The sequence below is a fragment of the Triticum dicoccoides genome, chromosome 6A (genome assembly GCF_002162155.2).
Source record: "Triticum dicoccoides isolate Atlit2015 ecotype Zavitan chromosome 6A, WEW_v2.0, whole genome shotgun sequence".
Lineage (NCBI taxonomy): Eukaryota > Viridiplantae > Streptophyta > Magnoliopsida > Poales > Poaceae > Triticum > Triticum dicoccoides.
In genome coordinates, this window is record NC_041390.1 from 219487340 (window position 1) to 219495304 (window position 7965).

Sequence of the window (7965 nt, forward strand, 5' to 3'; positions counted from 1 at the left end):
GGGGGGGTCTTTCTTCCTTTTTTTTTGTTAGTTTTCTTTTCTGGTTTTGTGTTTTCTTTTCTTTCTATTTATTTTCTTTTTGTTTTTATTTTACTTTCTTTTAAGTTTACTTTTTACTTAATATTAAAATGATCCCTAATTTAGTAATACCATGAAACCACTGCCACAAAAGGTTTTATCCCAAAACAATTTAGTTTAGTATTTTATTTATTTATAAAAGCATTTAAATATCGGTTTTGCTACTGTTTTATTCATTTTAGAATAATTACACATTTTATAAGAGTGTGGTTCCTCCACCATAATTACCTATGTATTATTTGGTTCACTCCGAACATTTAAATTTTAATATTTGAAAACTTTTATTGTTTGCCTATATTGTAAATTTTAATTTGAATCGTTTTTTTGAACTAACTCGAGTTTATCAACAGTAACCGAGGTGACGTGGCATTCGTTAACGCGGGATTACTGTAGCCTAATTATTCGGGCGTCACAGCTGCGCCCCCTTTAGGGTTTCCCACCCCAAGGGGCGGCGGCCAGCCTCCAGATGGCATCTGGTGCGGCGGCCAAGAGGAGGGGGAGGAGTCCATCCTCCCCAAGGCACCTCGGAGGTGCCTTCCCCCTCAAGGACTCTTCCCTCTAGGGTTCCCTAGGCGCATGGGCCTCTTGGGGCTGGTGCCCTTGGCCCATGTAGGCCAAGGCGCACCCCCTACAGCCCATGTGGCCCCCCGGGGCAGGTGGCCCCACCCGGTGGGCCCCCGGGACCCTTCCGGTGGTCCCGGTATAATACCGATGACCCCGAAACTTGTCCCGATAGCCGAAACATGACTTCCTATATATAAATCTTTACCTCCGGACCATTCCGGAACTCCTCGTGACGTCCGGGATCTCATCCGGGACTCCGAACAACATTCGGTAACCACATACAAGCTTCCTTTATAACCCTAGCATCATCGAACCTTAAGTGTGTAGACCCTACGGGTTCGGGAGACATGCAGACATGACCGAGACGTTCTCCGGTCAATAACCAACAGCGGGATCTGGATACCCATGTTGGCTCCCACATGTTCCACGATGATCTCATCGGATGAACCACGATGTCAAGGACTTAATCAAACCCGTATTCAATTCCCTTTGTCTATCGGTATGTTACTTGCCCGAGATTCGATCGTCAGTATCCAATACCTTGTTCAATCTCGTTACCGGCAAGTCACTTTACTCGTTCCGTAACACATCATCCCGTGATCAACTCCTTGGTCACATTGCGCATATGATGATGTCCTACCGAGTGGGCCCAGAGATACCTCTCCGTTTACACGGAGTGACAAATCCCAGTCTCGATCCGCATAAAACAATAGATACTTTCGGAGATACCTGCAGTGCACCTTTATAGTCACCCAGTTACGTTGTGATGTTTGATACACCCAAAGCACTCCTACGGTATCCAGGAGTTACACGATCTCATGGTCAAAGGAAGAGATACTTGACATTGGCAAAGCTCTAGCAAATGAACTACACGATCTTTTGTGCCAGTCTTAGGATTGGGTCTTGTCCATCACATCATTCTCCTAATGATGTGATCCCGTTATCAACGACATCCAATGTCCATAGCCAGGAAACCATGACTATCTGTTGATCACAACGAGCTAGTTAACTAGAGGCTCACTAGGGACATATTGTGGTCTATGTATTCACACGTGTATTACGATTTCCGGATAATACAGTTATAGCATGAATAAAAGACAATTATCATGAACAAGGAAATATAATAATAATACTTTTATTATTGCCTCTAGGGCATATTTCCAACAGTCTCCCACTTGCACTAGAGTCAATAATCTAGTTCACATCACCATGTGATTAACACTCACAGGTCACATCGCCATGTGACTAATACCCAAGAGTTTACTAGAATCAGTAGTCTAGTTCACATCACTATGTGATTAATACTCAATGAGTTTTAGGTTTGATCATGTTGCTTGTGAGAGAGGTTTTAGTCAACGGGTCTGAACCTTTCGGATCCGTGTGTGCTTTACAAATCTCTATGTCATCTCCTAGATGCAGCTACCACGCTCTATTTGGAGCTATTCCAAACAACTGTTCTACTTGGAGCTATTCTAAATTATTGCTCCATTATATGTATCCGGTCTCTCTACTCGGAGCTATCCGGATAGGTGTCAAGCTTGCATCGTCGTAACCTTTACGACGAACTCTTTTACCACCTCCATAATCGAGAAAATTCCTTAGTCCACTAGTTACTAAGGATAACTTTGACCGCTGTCCTGTGAGCCATTCTTGGATCACTCTTGTACCCCTTGACTGACTCATGGCAAGGCACACTTCAGGTGCGGTACACAGCATAGCATACTGAAGAGCCTACGTCTTAAGCATAGGGGACGACCTTCGTCCTTTCTCTCTATTCTGCCGTGGTCGAGCTTTAAGTCTTAACTTCGTACCTTACAACTCAGGAAAGAACTTCTTCTTTGACTGATCCATCTTGAACACCTTCAAGATCATGTCAAGGTATGTGCTCATTTGAAAGTACCATTAAGCGTTTTGATCTATCCTTATAGATCTTGATGCTCAATGCTCAAGCAGCTTAATCCAGGCTTTCCATTGAAAAACACTTTCAAAATAACCCTATATGCTTTCCAGAAATTCTACGTCATTTCTGATCAACAATATGTCAACAACATATACTCATCAGAAATTCTATAGTGCTCCCACTCACTTCTTTGGAAATACAAGTTTCTCATAAACTTTGTACAAACCCAAAATCTTTGATCATCATCAAAGCATACATTCCAACTCCGAGATGCTTACTCCAGTCCTTAGAAGGATCGCTGGAGCTAGCATACCTTTTAGCATCCTCAGGATTGACAAAACTTTTCTGATTGTATTACATACAACCTTTCCTCACGAAAACTGGTAAGGAAACTCGTTTTGATATCCATCTGCCAGATTTCATAAATACAGCTAATGCTAACATGAATTCCGACGGACTTTAAGCATCGCTACGGATGAGAAAATCTCATCGTAGTCAACTCCTTGAACTTGTGAAAAACTCTTCGCCACAAGTCGAGCTTCATGGATGGTGACATTTCCATCCACGTCCGTCTTCTTCTTAAAAGATCCATTTATCTCAATGGATTGCCGATCATCGGGCAAGTCCATCAAAGTCCATGCTTTGTTCTGATATATGGATACTATCTCGGATTTCATGGCTTCTAACCATTTGTCGGAATTCGGGCCCACCATCGCTTCTCCATAGCTCGTAGGTTCATTGTTGTCTAGCAACATGACCTTCAAGACAGGATCACCTTACCACTCCGAAGTAGTACGTGTCCTTGTCGTCCTACGAGGTTTGGTAGTGACTTGATCCGAAGTTTCATGATCAATATCATAAGCTTCCACTTCAATTGGTGTAGGTGCCATAGGAACAACTTCCTGTGCCCTGCCACACACTAGTTGAAGAGACGGTTCAATAACCTCATCAAGTCTCCACCATCCTCCCACTCAACTCTTTCGAGAGAAACCTTTCCTCGAGAAAGGACCCGATTCAAGAAACAATCCATATTGCTTTCGGATCTGAATTAGGAGGTATACCCAACTGTTTTGGGTTTCTTATGAAGATGCATTTTATCCGCTTTGGGTTCGAGCTTATCAACCTGAAACTTTTTCATATAAGCGTCGCAGCCCCAAACTTTCAAGAAACGACAACTTAGGTTTCTCTAAACCATAATTCATACGGTGTCATCTCAACGGAATTACGTGGTGCCCTATTTAAAGTGAATGTGGTTGTCTCTAATGCCTAACCCATGAACGATAGTGGTAATTCGATAAGAGACATCATGGTACGCACCATATCCAATAGGGTGCAACTATGATGTTCGGACACACCATCACATTATGGTGTTCCAGGCGGTATTAATTGCGAAACAATTTCCACAATGTCTAAATTGTGTGCCAAAACTCGTAACTCAGATATTCATCTCTATGATCATATCATAGACATTTTATCCTCTTGTCACAATGATCTTCTACTTCACTCTGAAATTACTTGAACCATTCAATAATTCAGACTTGTGTTTCATCAAGTAAATATTCTCAACATCTACTCGAATCATCTGTGAAGTAAGAACATAACGATATTCACTGCATGCCTCAGCACTTATTGGACTGCACACATCAAAATGTGTTACTTCCAACAAGTTGCTATCTTGTTCCATCTTATTGAAACCAAGGCTTTTCAGTCATCTTGCCTATGTGGTATGATTTGCATATCTCAAGTGATTCAAAATCAAGTGAGTCCGAACGGTCCATTTGCATGGAGTTTCTTCATGCATATACACCAATAGACATGGTTCGCATGTCTCAAACTTTTCAAAAACGAGTGAGTCCAAAGATCCATCAACATGGAGCTTCTTCATGCGTTTTATACCATTATGACTTACATGGCAGTGCCACAAGTAAGTGGTACTATCATTACTATCTTATATCTTTTGGCATGAAAATGTGTATCACTACGATCGAGATTCAATAAACCATTCCTTTAGGTGCAAGACCATTGAAGGTATTATTCAAATAAATAGAGTAACCATTATTCTCTTTAAATGAATAACCGTATTGCGATAGACATAATCCAATCATGTCTATGCTCAACGCAAACACCAATCTCGGTGGTAGAGGGAGCGTGCGATGCTTGATCATATCAACCTTGGAAACACTTCCAACATATATCGTCAGCTCACCTTTAGCTAGTCTCCGTTTATTCCGTAGCTTTTATTTCGAGTTACTAACACTTAGCAACCGAACCGGTATCCAATACCCTGGTGCTACTAGGAGTACTAGTAAAGTACACATTAACATAATGTATATCCAATATACTTCTATCGACCTTGCCAGCCTTCTCATCTACCAAGTATCTAGGGTAATGCTGCTCCAGTGGTTGTTCCCCTTATTACAGAAGCACTTAGTCTCGGGTTTGGGTTCAACCTCGGGTTTCTTCACTGGTGCAGCAGCTGATTTGCCGTTTCATGAAGTATCCCTTGTTGCACTTGCCCTTCTTGAAACTAGTGGTTTCACCAACCATCAACAATTGATGCTCCTTATTGATTTCTACTTTCGCGGTGTCAAACATCGTGAATACCTCAAGGATCATCTTATTTATCCCTGATATGTTATAGTTCATCACGAAGCTCTAGCAGCTCGGTGGTAATGACTTCGGAGAACCATCACTATTTCATCTGGAAGATCAACTCCCACTCGATTCAAGCGATTGTTGTATTCAGACAATCTGAGCACAAGCACAACAATTGAGCTTTTCTCCTTAGTCTGCAGGCTAAGAAAATCGTCGGAGGTCTTATACCTCTTGACGTGGGCACGAGCCTGAAATCCTAATTTCAGCCCTCGAAACATCTCATATGTTCCGCGACGTTTCGAAAAAGTCTTTGGTGCCTCTACTTAAACCATTTAACTGAACTATCACGTAGTTATCAAAACGTGTATGTCCGATGTTCGCAACATCCACAAACGACGTTTGGGGTTCAGCACACTAAGCGGTGCATTAAGGACATAAGCTTTCTACTATCCGCATAATTGCTACTATCAACTTTCAACTATATTTTCTCTAGGAACATATCTAAAACAGTAGAACTAAAGCGCGAGCTACGACATAATTTGCAAAAGGTCTTTTGACTATGTTCAGGATAATTAAGTTCATCTTATGAACTCCCACTCAGATAGACATCCCTCTAGTCATCTAAGTGATCACATGATCCGAGTCAACTAGGCCGTGTCCGATCATCACGTGAGACGGACTAGCCAACGTCGGTGAACATCTTCATGTTGATCGTATCTACTATACGACTCATGCTCGACCTTTCGGTCTCCGTGTTCCGAGGCCATGTCTGCACATGCTAGGCTCGTCAAGTTAACCCTAAGTGTTTTCGCTGTGTAAAACTGTCTTACACCCGTTGTATGTGAACGTAAGAATCCATCACACCCGATCATCACGTGGTGCTTAGAAGCGACGAACTGTAGCAACGGTGCACAGTTAGGGGAGAACACTTCTTGAAATTTTGTAAGGGATCATCTTATTTACTACCGTCGTCCTAAGTAAACAAGATGCATAAACATGATAAACATCACATGCAATCAAATAGTGACATGATATGGCCAATATCATTTTGCTCCTTTTGATCTTCATCTTTGGGGCTCCATGATCATCATCGTCACCGGCATGACACCATGATCTCCATCATCGTGTCTTCATGAAGTTGTCACGCCAACGACTACTTCTACTTCTATGACTAACGCGTTTAGCAATAAAGTAAAGTAGTTTACATGGCGTTCTTCAATGACACGCAGGTCATACAATAAATAAAGACAACTCCTATGGCTCCTGCCGGTTGTCATACTCATCGACATGCAAGTTGTGAATCCTATTACAAGAACATGATCAATCTCATACATCACATATATCATTCATCACATCCTTTTGGCCATATCACATCACATAGCATACCCTGCAAAAACAAGTTAGACGTCCTCTAATTGTTGTTGCATGTTTTACGTGGCTGCTATGGGTTTCTAGCAAGAATGTTTCTTACCTACGCAAGACCACAACGTGATATGCCAATTGCTATTTACCCTTCATAAGGACCCTTTTCATCGAATCCGTTCCGACTAAAGTGGGAGAGACTGGCACCCGCTAGCCACCTTATGCACCAAGTGCATGTCAATCGGTGGAACCTGTCTCACGTAAGAGTACGTGTAAGGTCGGTCCGGGCCGCTTCATCCCACAATACCGTCGAAACAAGATTGGACTAGTAACGGTAAGCATATTGAACAAAATCAACGCCCACAACTACTTTGTGTTCTACTCGTGCAAAGAATCTACGCAATAGACCTAGCTCATGATGCCACTGTTGGGGAACGTAGCAGAAATTCAAAAAATTTCCTACGTAACACCAAGATCTATCTATGGAGAGACCAGCAACGAGTAGAAAGGGGAGTGCATCTACATACCCTTGTAGATCGCTAAGCGGAAGCGTTCAAGTGAACGGGGTTGATGGAGTCGTACTCGTCGTGATTCAGATCACCGATGATCCTAGTGCCGAACGGACGGCACCTCCGCGTTCAACACACGTACAGCCCGGTGACGTCTCCCACGCCTTGATCCAGCAAGGAGAGAGGGAGAGGTTGAGGAAGACTCCATCCAACAGCAGCACAACGGCGTGGTGGTGGTGGAGGAGCGTGGCAATCCCGCAGGGCTTCGCCAAGCACCATGGGAGAAGAGGAGGAGGGAGAGGGGCAGGACTGCACCAATGAGAGATCAAATCGCGTGTTATGGGCAGCCCCTAGGCCTCATATATATAGGGGAAGGGGAGGGCTGCGCCCCCTTTAGGGTTTCCCACCCCAAGGGGCGGCGGCCAGCCTCCATATGGCATCTGGTGCGGCGGCCAAGAGGAGGGGGAGGAGTCCATCCTCCCCAAGGCACCTCGGAGGTGCCTTCCCCCTCAAGGACTCTTCCCTCTAGGGTTCCCTAGGCGCATGGGCCTCTTGGGGCTGGTGCCCTTGGCCCATGTAGGCCAAGGCGCACCCCCTACAGCCCATGTGACCCCCCGGGGCAGGTGGCCCCACCCGGTGGGCCCCCGGGACCCTTCCGGTGGTCCCGGTACAATACCGATGACCCCGAAACTTGTCCCGATAGCCGAAACAGGACTTCCTATATATAAATCTTTACCTCCGGACCATTCCGGAACTCCTCGTGACGTCCGGGATCTCATCCGGGACTCCAAACAACATTCGGTAACCACATACAAGCTTCCTTTATAACCCTAGCGTCATCGAACCTTAAGTGTGTAGACCCTACGGGTTCGGGAGACATGCAGACATGACCGAGACGTTCTCCGGTCAATAACCAACAGCGGGATCTGGATACCCATGTTGGCTCCCACATGTTCC